This window comes from Heloderma suspectum, chromosome 7 (genome assembly GCF_057233095.1).
Source record: "Heloderma suspectum isolate Gila_16-S chromosome 7, 16-S_ref, whole genome shotgun sequence".
Lineage (NCBI taxonomy): Eukaryota > Metazoa > Chordata > Lepidosauria > Squamata > Helodermatidae > Heloderma > Heloderma suspectum.
The window spans coordinates 109,833,568-109,847,882 of NC_139464.1; positions in this window are offsets into that span (position 1 = coordinate 109,833,568).

The following is a 14,315-nucleotide window of genomic DNA, read 5'->3' on the forward strand; positions in this document are numbered from 1 at the left end:
CTGACTCTATCAAATTTCGGGTGCAGTAGAACTAGGGTATCAGAAAATTCTGCCACAGATCTCGGTGAGGCTGAATGCCAGAGCATTCAGCTCCCCAAAATCCGTGGCGGAATGAAGCCCCCCGCCCCCCGCAAAAAGCACGCGAAATGGAGCACTTACCTGCTGCTGTTCACGCTGCTTTGCGAATGGCAGCTGCATGTGCAGCCGCCATTTGCTTCTTCATTATAGCCATGATAGGCTATGTAAATACTTACGTAGCCTATCACAGCTAACGCAGGGATGCCCTTTGCATCCCTGTGGAGGCCGCGATAGGCTACGTAAGTATTTACGTAGCCTATCACGGCAAAAAAAAAGGGAACGCAAATGGCGGTGGCTACCATTTGTGCCCCTGTCCTTTGCCATGATAGGCTACATAAATATTTATGTAGCCTATCATGGCAAAATACAGGGACAAATGGCAGCAGCTACCCTGTGCAGGCTGCCCAGCAGCCGGATGTCTGGCTGCGGGTGGCCCTGGCCAGCGGCTCTGCGGAGCTGCCGTGGAGCAAAGCCGGCCAGGGAGAATTTTGGGGGGAGGGACAGAGCGCCTCCCCCCCACCGCGAATGTCACCCTTCGAAAAGGTAAGTGACTTTCGTACATCCCTAAGTAGAACCAGTGTAAAAGCCCCGTGTAGATCCAGCTCAGAAAAAATATCAAACACCGCCATTTTTGCTTGTTCTTCTGAAAATGAAGCTATTGAAACAGGTTAATGTGCTTTATTTTGAGATTTTTATCTAGATCTCTGCAAATAGTTCACATGTAAACTTGAAATCTTTGACCTCTGCTAGGCATCCTTGGTAAGACTGGAGGGCAGGATTTGAGGGATAGACAACAGTCTCTCTTTAAAAAAAAAGTTTATTTTTAAAATATTTGAAGGTTTGCATTAGAGATTTCCATATGTTAATAGTAACAAAATGTTATTGGAGGGGGTGGGCAAAGTAGAATACTGTCCCCCCCCAATACAAATATAAAGGAACCAAGTCCCCGAACTCAGAAATACTCCAGCTGTTAAACTGCATATGTGTTCAGCTGATGACCTCTGTGGGTTGTGGGGAAAGGTGCGTGTGCATATGTCTCATGATCCTGGGGGAGAGAAAGAGATTGGGGGAGGCAGTGACTTCATTAGCAGGGGGGACAGGAGTGGACTGTGTGTTCTTTGAACAGGAATTGGTTTAGTAATGAATTTGGGGGTTATAAATTAATTTTAGAGGGATTTATTTAGAGGTGATTTGGAGAACTTCATTGGCTTTCCTTCTGCGAAATGGGAGAGTAATCCACTTGCCTTCTGTGAAACGGGTGATCAGTCAGTTTTCAGCAGAAAATTGGACTCTCAGGAGTGGTTTTGTGTTTTGGGGCACCGCTGCCATACTGTTTACCCCCAGCATTTGATGATCAGAGAGAGGGGTGGTGGTGGTGGTGCTATGGCTGGTTGTATGAACCCTGTTTGTCCATGAAACAGAGAGAAGACTATATGAATACAGCTCTGAGTGCCTCCAGATGTTCTTGCATGTAGTGGAATCTATGTGAACCAACCCCATTGTCCACCATCTTAAACACTTGAACGCAGTGAGACTTCTGGGTTATGATAACATGATAGTCTACACAGGAGTGCACGGTCCAGTTTCTGAAAGGTGGTTTGCATGCAGTTGTGATTCTCAGCCTGAGTGCAAGGACCGGCAATGTGAAAAACACATCATGGCCTAGTAGTTTAGTTTTACTTTTATCAGATGTACACAAAGGTGTTGAAGGAAGCAAATGAAAAAATGACAGCCGTGGGTTGGATCCAGGATCTGCCTTCTGCCAGAGGAGGGACCTTCCACGAGAGGAAGGGCTCTCCTTCCAGAAGGTACTTGCTGCCAGTATTTGGGGATCCCCTGCCCCCCACAGCTCATCCCATTCAGCAGGGTCTCCTGACTCTGTGTAGTATTTTCAGCAGGCTTGAGGGACTGCCATGGGAGGAGGGAACGGGGAAATCAATTAATAGCCAACGTATAGCCCACAAGGGTAGCTACGTGGGTTGGGGCAGTGTATGCAAAGCCAGGACTCTTCCTGTAGAACGTACACTTCTTGACATTATTGTGGGTGACCCAGTTATGGTTGGGAACACCATTTTGCTCATTTTTCCCATAGTGATACAAAGTCAGTGGGGGGGGGTAGCTAAACTCCCCTTTGTCGTCCAATATGCCCCAAATTTTGCACATAGGTAACAAATATGTAAACACCTTGAAGTATTAAAATAATAATGTATAATGTGTGTGGGGGGGGGATGTGTATTTTGAAATAACTCATCCTTCCCCAACCTGGTGCCCTCCAGTTATTTTGGATGGCAACTTCCAGCATTTCTTACCATGCTGGCTGGGGTTGATGGGAGTTGAAGTCAAGGGGTTGGACTCGATGGCCTTGTAGGCCCCTTCCAACCCTACTATTCTATGATTCTATGATTCCACCCGGGTGGGAAAGCCTGAGGCAATGTATAGATATTTTTCCTCTTCAGAGATCTTCTGTGATGGATATGAGAGATTGATAATATCACTGCAGACACAGTGACATGGGTATGCATTGTTCAGAGAATCTTCTGTTCCAAGCCCCCCAGCCCCTCTGTGTTTCATCTCATAATTTTGAGTAAGGAAGAGGCTGTCCAGAGTTCTTACGAAATTTGGCACCAATTCTGAGATCTTGCAAGATGTCACAGTGGTTGTTAGCGGTCCCCCTGCAGCTGTGAAAACTGGAGGAAGCAGAGAGAGTGGCAGAGTGAGAAAACAGCCAGAGACAGAGAGAGGAGGGAGTAGCAGCACCGAGAGGGAAAGTGAGAGCAGACAGAGAGAAAAGGGGTGGAGAAAGCAGGAGAGAGAGGGAGACAGAGTAAGAGAAAAGAGGGAGAGACAAAGTAGCCAGAATGAGAGAGAAAGGATGCATGTGTGTTCATCCACACACAGCTAAAGTGGGCTTTGCCTCTCACATTTGGTGACTGGCCATGCTCCCCACGGTAGCCATTCTGGGCTAGTGTGCCCATTGGCCTAGAAAGGTTGGGGAGCCCTGATCTACACTGGAATAAGAACATTAAAATCATATTTATTGTTGTAGACTATTGTTATTGTTCCTTAAACAAAGTGAGGTCTTTTAACTCATCCGTTTCACATTCCCTTTCTTTATTCATTTATTTGTCAAGTCAATACAAGAGCCAGTGTGGTGTAGCAGCTAGCGTGTTGGACTGGGAGCCGGGAGATCCAGGTTCTAGTCCCCACTCGACCATGGAAGCTCACCGGGTGACTTTGGGCCAGTCACAGACACTCAGCCCAACTCACCTCACAGGGTTGTTGTTGTGAGGATAAAATGGAGGAGGAGGAAGATAATGTAAGCTGCCTTGGGTTCCTTGCAAGAGGAAAAAAGGCAGGATGTAAATGAAATAAATAAATAAATAAATAAAATTTGTAACATGATAACTCCATTCGACTCTGGCATACCAGAAGTAAATTTGGTACACATATTCAGCACCCCATTCTACTTTTCAAGTTCCAGTACTCAGTTGACTGCCCCACACCCTCACTCCAAATCCATTTTCAGTGGAGAAAAGAAAATGCAAAGCAGATTGCTCTTCAAAAGAGCTCACATTACAATGTATCAGAATGAAAGCTGGTGGGCATGCCCAAGTTAACATTATACATTTCAAGTCTGAACTTTAATTTGACCCACATCCATTTTCAAAGGGGCCAGGAAAGATGTTAAATCTCTTCCTTTGAAGTCTAAAAGTTCACAGTAAAACTTGGTATGTGCATTTACCTCATAATTCTTTATCTGATGCTGGATCTCTAGTTTGACTCTACACCTATTTAAAACGGGACTGATGCAAAATAAATTGAAATGTAACATTGGGCTTCATTTGCTTAAAATCACTGGTCATCATTAGAAATGTTTGAACAAATACGTGGATCCTTCCTTAAATGTTTCACAGATGTTTGACAGCATCTGTCCTGGAACCATCCCCCCCCTTCCTTTTTCCCCCAATTCCTTCCACTATTTTTAAATATCATCTTAATACATATAGAACCAGAAACATTTTCTACCATCTGTCAGTGTTTGCTTGTTTGTGCAAGCATCTGTGATACCCATAATATCATTTACTATGGCAATTTAATATCATATGCTCTTCAGGTTATTTGACCTCTGTCAAAAATCATAGAATCATAGAATCGTAGGGTTGGAAGGGGCCTATAAGACCATCAAGTCCAAATTGTCTTATGTTGCTGAAAAATACGAATAAGAAAAAAAAGATAAAGATCAACCATCTGTGAACTCCTTTTAATTATATGAAAGATAGTTCAGGATACTGTTCCTTAGATTTAATTTTGTGGTTTGAACCTGCTACATACTGTTGCTTTAAATTGTCAGCCTCATGTGCATCTGGAGAGGCCATTCCGATGTGTTATTATGATTTCCAATTTTATTCAGGGCTGGCCCTCCCATGAGGTGGAGTTAGGGATGGACGGACTCACCTCTGTCCGGGGGCTCTGGCCACCCGCCGAGCCACTGCCCACGCCCACTCTTCGCATCACACGAGCCCCTAGAAGGCTCGATGAGTGACCAGCAAGTGCTGTGGGGCTGCCCGCTCCTTCCCTGAGCCACTATAGTTACACAAAATGGCATTTTGGGTCTTTCTGGAAAACCAATGTTCCACAGATTGTGGCTGTAAACGCCGGGCCATCTATGCAACATTCCAGGCCTAAATGGGTCATGCAATGTTGTGTAGATGGCCCCTTTATGGCCGCAATCTATGGAACACTAGTTTTCTGGAAAGACCTGAGATGGCATTTTGCATAACAATGGTGACTTGTGGAAGGAGCCGGCCAGCAAAGATTCTGAGGGGGAGGAATGGATCACTTCCCCTGCTGCCGTGGAGCCCCGGTAAGGGGATTCGTACATTCCTAGATTCCCAGGCGGTCTCCCATCCAAGTACTAACCAGGGCTGACTGCTTAGCTTCCAAGATCAGACGAGATCAGGAGCATCTTTGCTCACCATCACTCGTGACATCCCAAGGTAGGTTGAATCCCGAGCCTCAGGTGGCAGACTGGCGAATTGCACACTGCCCCTGCCCCTGCCTGGAGGGCCCACCCCTTCCTCCAGCAGGCGCTCCACCAGCTGACCCTGCCTGTCCTTCGTTTCACTCCAAGGGAATCCTCAGAGCAAAGAGAGGATCATTCATTCATTCATTCATTTACTGTATTTTTATCCTGCTCCTCAGCCCCAAAAGGCTCCCGGAGCAGCTTACAATCAATGAACAAAGAAGACAGTGCCTGCCCACTGGCTTACAATCTAAAAAAGACACAACACACAAGGAAAAGGCAATGGGGAGGGGAGAAAAAAGAATTAGGTAGACTATTAGCTGGTGGGATGGCCCTGTTTCCCCCTCTCATCTCCCAAGGGAGTGGCAGTCCAACTGGAGCAGGCCCTGATGTTCCCTTGTCTGCTCCCTCGCTCCTTCTTCTTCCCCACAGGGCCATGGATGGCAGTTAGCCTGGGGGGGGTGGGGACTCCAACTGGAGCAGGGCCTGAAGTTCCCGTGCTCCCTCGCTCCTTGTTCTTCCCCACAGGGCCATGGATGGCAGTTAGCCCTATGGGGTGGGGGTGGGGACTCCAACTGGAGCAGGCCCTGATGTTCCCTTGTCTGCTCCCTCGCTCCTTCTTCTTCCCCACAGGGCCATGGATGGCCCTGATGTTCCCTTGCCTGCTCCCTCGCTCCTTCTTCTCCACAGGGCCATGGTTGGCAGTTAGCCCTGTGGGGGGTGGGGACTCCAACTGGAGCAGGCCCTGAAGTTCCCTTGCCTGCTCCCTCACTCCTTGTTCTTCCTCACAGGGCCATGGATGGCAGTTAGCTATTTGCGTTGCCCTTATTTTCGCCGTAGTCTACGTAAAGATTTACGTAGACCACAGCAACCAAATAAGGAACGCGAATGGCGGCTCCCTATGGGGGCCGCCATTTGCGTACGCGCTTTTTTTTTTTTAAAGTTAATCGTCACGTAGCCTATCACGGGAGCGTTTTTTTTTTTTAACTTTTTATTTCGCGGCCGGGCGAGGCGGGAAGCCTCCCCCCCGGCCTGAATTTCGGCCGGGCGAGGAGGGAAGCCTCCCCCCCCAGCCTGAACTTCGGGGGGAGCAGCGAAGCGCCCTCCCTCCCACCGCAAAGCAAGCTGTGAGACCAGGTAAGTGGCTTTCGTGCACCCCTACCTGTGGGGTGGGGGTGGGGACTCCAACTGGAGCAGGCCCTGATGTTCCCTTGTCTGCTCCCTCGCTCCTTCTTCTTCCCCACAGGGCCATGGATGGCAGTTAGCCCTATGGGGTGGGGGTGGGGACTCCAACTGGAGCAGGCCCTGATGTTCCCTTGTCTGCTCCCTCGCTCCTTCTTCTAAGCAATTGCTCGCAACCACCCACCCTCTGGCTTGCACTGAGAATTCTCTCAGCACAAGCCAGAGAGTGGGTGGGCTCTGTGAAGAACCACACTGGCTGGAGAAAAGGGCTGATGCAGCTCTTCAGACAGCTGGCCAGGCCCAAATGCCTGGCTCTGAGGGGGCTCTTCCAGAGAGCCAGGAATTGCCTGACTAGAGATGTGTCCCAGGAGATCACCAGTGCTGCAAGTGATCTCCCAGAACATCAGTCCTTTGGGGCAGCCACCTGGTCTTCTGTTTTAGGACACCTCTCCAGATAATGCCTGGCTCTGAGATGAAGGAGGGACCCCCTCGTAGGCAGGCATTTGGGCCCATGACGGGGTTGGGGCCTGGGTGCAACATGACAGCAAATGCAAGGTGGGGTGGGGATAGAAGGGTGGGCAGATAGCACAGGTAGCAGCCACAAAAGCAGTGGTGGCAAGGGCTGGGGCTGGGGCTGCGGTAGAGGGGCATAGCAGCGGCATTCTCTGCTGCCTTCGGTAGTGGTAGAGCTTGTACTGATGCTGACTTTATTATATATACTAAATAAGTTATTGGATACAGATATACACACACACTATAACAAGTATCTTTGAACAAGGAATATGCCAAGCGTGTCCAGGTTGTGATAGACCCCCACATCTACCTTTGTATACCCCTAATAGGCTGACTCATCGTCCTGCTAAGTAGGTAATAGAGAAATCACCTGGAGCATGTATGCCCAATCAGGTCATTCCAGGCTATTGAGTTTGCAGTTTGCATTTCTCTCCCTTGGAGCTGCCCAGCCCTTCCTCACCGCCCACCCCCCGAAGGAACACCTTTGGTTCTTAAAGAAACTTTTCCTTTGTGTCCAACTTGGCAGGCAAAGAGTGAAGAGCAGACCAAGCGAGGTTGGAACCCAGGTGGGCCTCATCCCTTCCCTCCCTGTAGGCTGCCGTGGACTCTTCAGATCCTGATCAGTAAGGCTGAGTGAGCAACTTTGATGCTTCATTTTATTTTAAAAGCCACTGACGCTCAGCTTGTTTCTTTGAGACATATACTGAATTGGAAAATGGAGTTGATATGGTTCTTTGCATAGCCTGAAGGCTGGCTTCACTCATTTTATTTTTTATTTTATTATTGCATTTATATCCCGCCTTTTTTCCTCTTGCAAGGAACCCAAGGCGGCTTGCATTATCCTCCTCCTCTCCATTTTATCCTCACAACAACAACCCTGTGAGGTGGGTTGGGCTGAGAGTGTGTGACTGGCCCAAAGTCACCCAGTGAGCTTCCGTGGCTGAGTGGGGACTAGAACCCGGATCTCCCAGCTTCCAGTCCAACACTCTTGCCACTACACCACAATGCACTTAGGGATGAGCAAACTTGACAGAGCCCACTTTCTATGCCGCATGTTGGATACTGGCCGGCCAGCCAGTCCTGTTCAGCATGCTGCACGAGCTCCCAGACAGTGTGCAGGCGCCTAGTGCACAGCATCCCCACATCCAGTGAGCTGCCATTTTGTGTAAAACTGGCAGCTTGGCTATTTACGTAAGTCACCATTTGTGTAAAATGGAAGCCATAAATAGCCCTATCAATGCAAAATTACAGGCGTAAATGGTCAGACCATTCATGCCTGTAATTTGGCGTAAATGGAGCTATTTATGGCTGCCAAGCTGCCAGTTTTATGCAAAATGGCAGCTCACAGACAAGTAGGGAACCCTGCGCTTGCCCGACTCGGTGCGTGCCAAGTCGGGCGAGTGCTGGGATCTGCAGACTGGTGTCCGGAGGGCCAAGCTGGTGGGAAATTGCTGAGCCCCAAGTCCTAACTGGACTCTTGAGACATCCCTGCATGCACTTGGAAAACACACTAAACGGGCTGTTTAGGAGATTAAAGGAAACTCTGAAGTCGGGGCCTACCTCTCTCCATGTACCTTGCAGGCTTGGAAGTGCAGACATAGCAGTTAGTCACACTCTCTCTCTCACACACACGCTTCTTTTCTTCATTTTGTCACAGACATAGTGGTTCTAGTCCACTGACATTGGGTTGGGTCCGGAGATCTCATGGGGTAAGACAAACTCTGCTCATATTCTCTGATTGGTGAAAGCGGGGAAGTGATTTTTACCAATTTCTCTTGCCCCTGTAGCAAGGGATTTTTTTTTAAAAAAAAATTACATTGCAAATACATTTACTGCTTACAACACTGAGTAGCAGGGATTTTGCAACATTCTTCCTAGGGAGGACGAATCTATCAATTCTGGTTCCTCTCTGTTTCTCACTTTCTCTGTTTCTCACTTTCTCTGTTTCTCAATTCTGTTTCCACTCTGTTTCTCACTTTCGCTGTTTCTCAGTTCTGTTTCTCACTTTCTCTGTTTCTCACTTTTCCAATCTTAAGTTCAGTTCGAACTTTGAGAATTTCTACAGCCTCGTCTTCAGTTTGTTCTAATTTGCAAGATGAAAAGAGGTGGGAAGTAAATGTAATTTTTTTTTTTAAAAAAAATGTCAGCTCATGTTTCACAGTGGTCTGCTTCATACAGTATGTAGTTGCTGCATAAATTATCTCCATACAGTTGGGACACCATGTGGCTGCTGGAAATAAGTAGACATAAGTTAAGCATGTGGATTGGTCCTAATAGAGTGGAAAGTAGGGATGGCCATTGTGGGGAAATCTGACCCTTTGGGGGCTCACCGGATTTCCCCAGAGCTAGGGATGTACAGATTGTGTAAAATCCATTCTGTCTGTGTTTCACTGATTGTCAGGCGCCTTTTGTTCCATCCTCCTCCCATCAACAGAATTGTATTTTCCCCTGGATTTGTGCAAATCCACGTAGGCAAAAATGTGCAAACCCCCCCCCATGCATTTTCACACTTTAGCCTATGGGGGAAATGCACATTTTTGACTGGGTTTTTTATTTTACATATTTTTCTCTGACAAAATTTATGCAAAATTCAGGAAAGTTAAAAAGATCATTGCAAGTCTGTGGAATCTCCCAGACAGGGGAAAAGATGGTCCATTGCAGACTCTGTGGACTGGATTAATGAATATCCGAACTTATTTGGTTCCGTTGCCGATTTCTCTGACATCCCTACCCAGACCTCTGGCTTAGCTCAGTTTTCCCCCCTTCAATCACCATTAATGCAAATTGCTGCTGCAGTATGCTTAATTTTGCACAAATTGCACTTGGAATTTATGCAAATCGCAGGCACAATTTGCATAAAGTAAGCATATTACAGATGCAATTTGTGCACATTACAGCTGAAACTTGCGTAAATGGTGATGAAATGAAAACAAACAAGCCTCCAAATCTGCGAGCCAAGCCGACTTGATAGTTGGGCCAGCACATGGTTAAGCTAGCCAGGGGCGGGGGCTGAGCTGTTGAAAGCTTGGCAAACTTCACCACCCAGTTGGATTCCTCCGGCATTTCTAGTAGAGTCTCCATACTAGTGCTACAGTTTCCTGGAGGCTGCTAGCACAAAGACTTTCCATGCAACAAGGCAGAACCCCATACATGCAGAAAAGGTTTACAGTGACAACCACACCACCAGTGTAACATGTGAACACTAGTACAACTGCAGTACGAGGCTGTTTAATCTGTGCTACTACCAGGTTTACCTGTGCTACTAAATATAAGCTATGTCGACACTGTAACACCATACAAAGCCAAGGATAAGAAAACTGGCTGAGAAAAAATAGCCCATATTATATATTAGAGATGCTTTTTAGGAACATAAAGAGGTTTCAGGATCTTCCTCTGTTTTTAAAGCAATACGCTTTCTTCTTAAGGTTGGTGCCAGCAATCAGACAGCCAAAGATGAATGAGCCCAAAAGCATTACTCTTCTATCTTAAGACCATGAGACAAAACACTAGTGAAGTCACCTGAAAAACATTCAGTTGACAAAGTTTTTTTTTTTTTCTCCAGCAGATGTTTTTGCCTTAATTCTGTACAGGCCTACACAAAATATATATAACCTCGGGAATCTGCAAGAGTTTGGTTCATGAAGGTTAGCTGTCTCAACAATAACCTCTTGAAGCTTAAAAAGAAATTAGCCCACCCTGTGTTTTCAGTAGACATCTGCCTACATCGCCGAAGATTACATTACTTCCCAAAGCTACAACCAGATGCTCCTAAGTCACTGATTTCCAGAATTGTTGGATGTGGCTTTGATCATGTGTTTCACTTCTAGGGCTTTGCTTTGGCAAACGGGATAATACTGTCAACTAAAATTGGGTGGAACGTGCCTGGGCCTTGATTGGGGAGGGGATGTACTGTGGGAAGCCAGGAAGTATCATGCAGACAACAATGCAGGCTTGCCAGAAGTCAAGGACAACTCTCTGCGAGCAGTTGGCATTGGACAAGGAGTGTGCATTTGCTATAGAGAATCTGTTTCACCCTGTAAAATCAAATCGTTTTAACCTTACAGCAGAGATGTAGAAATCGGGTGGGTTTTTATTTTCGACTGAAGGTGAAGGAATTTTGAAAGCTGTCATAAAAGTCAGTTACTCCTGGGAAGCATAGTTTTACAATTTGGTAATGTATTAAAATTCTCTCTCTCTCTCTCTCCCTCTCTCTCTCTCTCTCTCTCTCTCAGTTTTAACAAAAGCTCGAGGAACAAGATATCAATTTGCATGAGTCAGCATCTTCTGGAAACAATAAAGATACCTATCTTGGGCTACTCCCTATTCCACCTTTCCCGCTCCTGAGCGAACTTCCATTGAGGTGAGAGCCAGATACCATTTGAACCCATTTGTGAAAATAAAGATGAGAAAAGTGACACAATGGGCAACATTTTTTATGCAATACAATGAAATCTTTCAAGTTGGATACTTCTGAAGGCAGGCATATTTCCCTAAGGGGGCCTAAATGAACCATAAAAGCACACAGGGGCTTTTGAACACTGGTGATGGCAGCGAGAATTAATGCATGGAACAGACCTGCATAATGTATGACTCATTTAGCCAATGGCAGGCCGCCAGCAATCTACTATGGCCGGCGTGGTGCTGGTCAACCCCCTTCCTATTTCTGCAGTTCCAGGCAGACAACCAAACAAAAGGTTTATTGGGCCTTTGGTAGGCTGCGCTCAGCTTGGAGCAAAACAGCTTGTGAAGGCCTGGCATGGTGTAACAGGGCATAATACGATCACAGTCACAGGTTGTTCTTGCTCACTCGCCCTCGGTAGCCCTGGTCAGGCATGACGCCTCATGGGATTACAATTACATGGGGGGGGGCAGAGCTTCACTCACTGGCTCCGCTCGCCCCACCATCGATATGTTGTTGTTGTTGTGGAGATGTCTGAAGAAGGGAGCCCTGCTTTAAGTCCTGCGCAATTTAGAACGCTGACACAATTCTAATCATGTGAGACATAACTCCTAAGCAGGGTTTATATATCTTTCTATATCAGTGCATACTCTTCTTACAAGTTGTGTGAAAAACCCTGAAAACCACAGCATTGGATAGGATGAGGCTCTGTTTTCTTTCGGAGGCTTTCGAAAGTTACTTTCAGAAATTTATAACCAAATATGGGTCTGACAAAACAAGAAATCATGACGAAAAAAGATATAGTATTAGCTAAACATTTCACCTTTCTTCCTCATCAGTAACTTGAAGCCAAAATCATTAGATTTTAAGTCAGGCTGTGATTCAAAGCCACAATCCTTGGGGTGGAGAGCTGTCAGAAAGGTCACATCTGCTATGTAAGTAGGATTATATATGTAAGAAAGGTTTAAAAATTTAAACACCCACAATAGTTCATGTATCATCCCCCAATTTGTGGTTATGGAATATTTTCAGAAGCCAAACTTGTTTGGGGGGGAGGGCGGGGGGGGGACAGTACCAACTTGTAACACACTCTCCTCCCACAGTCCTGCCTCCATACATACCATAGTCCTGCCGCAGTGTGGACCATCAAGTAATGTCAGGAATGAAGAAAATGTAATTTCAGAATTAAAATAGAAATTTCTCCTTCATGGTTCATCAGAGTCATGAAGGAGAAATCTCTACTTTAATTCTGAAATTACATTTCCTTCATTTCTGAAATTGTATGATGGTCCACACTGGGGCTTTTGTGCCATAACTCAAAACTGACTATTCAGAATGCTGCTTGTTCTGCTCTAACACTCCTTCTGATTAGTGATGGGAAAACTTACCCCAACAGAGACGGTAATTTCCTAACAAGTTCCAAATTCCTCTGTTTAATCTTGGATGAAAGTTCTCCATTATTGCAAGTTCTTTCTTTTTCATATATACAAACTCCTACAGAAACATAGATCTTCTCCTTGTCCACCAGCTTGCATCGCTCCTCTCCCAACCTCCTCTTCCTTGAAACTGTGTGTGTGTGTGTGTGTGTGTGTGTGTGTGTGCATCCCAATAGGGATGGTGCAGGCGCCTGATTCAGTCTGGGAATCTGGCAGAACCATCCCTACCCACACCCCCCCGCTCGGCAAATGGGCTGCACTCACCCTGGTGGCCTCGTCGAGCTTTGCGGTCGCTATTTTTGAGAAATAAAATGGTGATTGCAAAAATGCGCATATTTATGAACGTGCAAAAATGTGCATTTTGGCAAATGCACATATGCGTGTATGTGAAAATGTGCATTTTTTGAAAAATGCACATTTTTCAACATAAATATGCACATTCGCAAAAATGCACAATTTCGCACATCCAAAAACATGCGCATTTTTGTGATCGCTATTTTATTTTTCAAAAATATGGGGGCCGCGGAACTCGACGAGGCCACTGGGGTGAGTGTGGGCTGCTTGCGTGGGAGGGGCTCAAGCGTAGTTCAGGGGCTGGGCAGGTGTCCGGAGAACCAGTCGGGGGTGAGTCTGGTTCCCTACCCCACAAGTGTTGCTGTCTTCAGAGAAAGCAGTTCGGCTGTGGGCATTCCAAGAAGTTTAGGGGCTCATAATCAATCTCAATTTTACTAACCATATTTGTTGGCTAGACATCTAAGCTTGGTACACATGAGAGCATTACAAGTATAGAAGATTTGATTTATGAGCTGCCTAATTTCAGGTTTCACCAACATCACTACTTCAGATTGGCTCCCGCAAATCTTGCAAGATCTGGACCACACTAGGTACACCAAAGGAGAACAACATGTATCACATGGAGGCCGCCAGTGTGGTCCACCGCAGGTGCCCTGCCCCCCCATTCCCCCCCTGCCCATGCAACTACTTCACTAACACAGGGCATGTGAGGAGCATCTTCCCCATGCTTCCTGTATAGTGGCAGAATCAGTCTCCTCCCAGCCTGCCAATCAGCTGTTTGGGAGGCTGATGGGAGCAAACCAGGATTGCTGGGAAAGGGGGAGATTAAAGCCACTTTTTCCTTCCAGTGATCATGATCCGGGTCACTGGGATTGCAGGAAGGCTTTTATGCCATCATTTGCAATCCCAGAGATGTGAATCATGATCACTGGGAAAAAGATCCTTCATGTGTAAACCCACCCCCGTCTGGGTTCTCTGGGTGCCCACCCAGCCCCTGCCCCCGCTTACCAGTCCCTTCACTGCACTCAAGCCCCTCCGGTGCTCAGCGAGCAGCCCGCACTCACCCTGGGGGCCTAGTCGAGCTCCACGGCTGTTCTTCTTTGAAAAACAAAATGGCGATCACAAAAATGTGCATATTTGCACATACACAAATATGCACATGTGCAAAATGCATTTCGCACATACACAAATATGCGTATTCACAAAAATGGGCATTTTGCGCAAAGCAAATATGCATGTTTTCACACAAAAGTAAATATGCAACTTTTTGCAATCGTCTTTTTTTTTTTAATGGCAACCACGGAACTTGATGAGGCTGCTGGCATGAGCGCGGGCTGCTCGCCAAGCATGGGCAGGGGGTGAGGGGGGGCAGGGGCTCGGCCAATGGGGC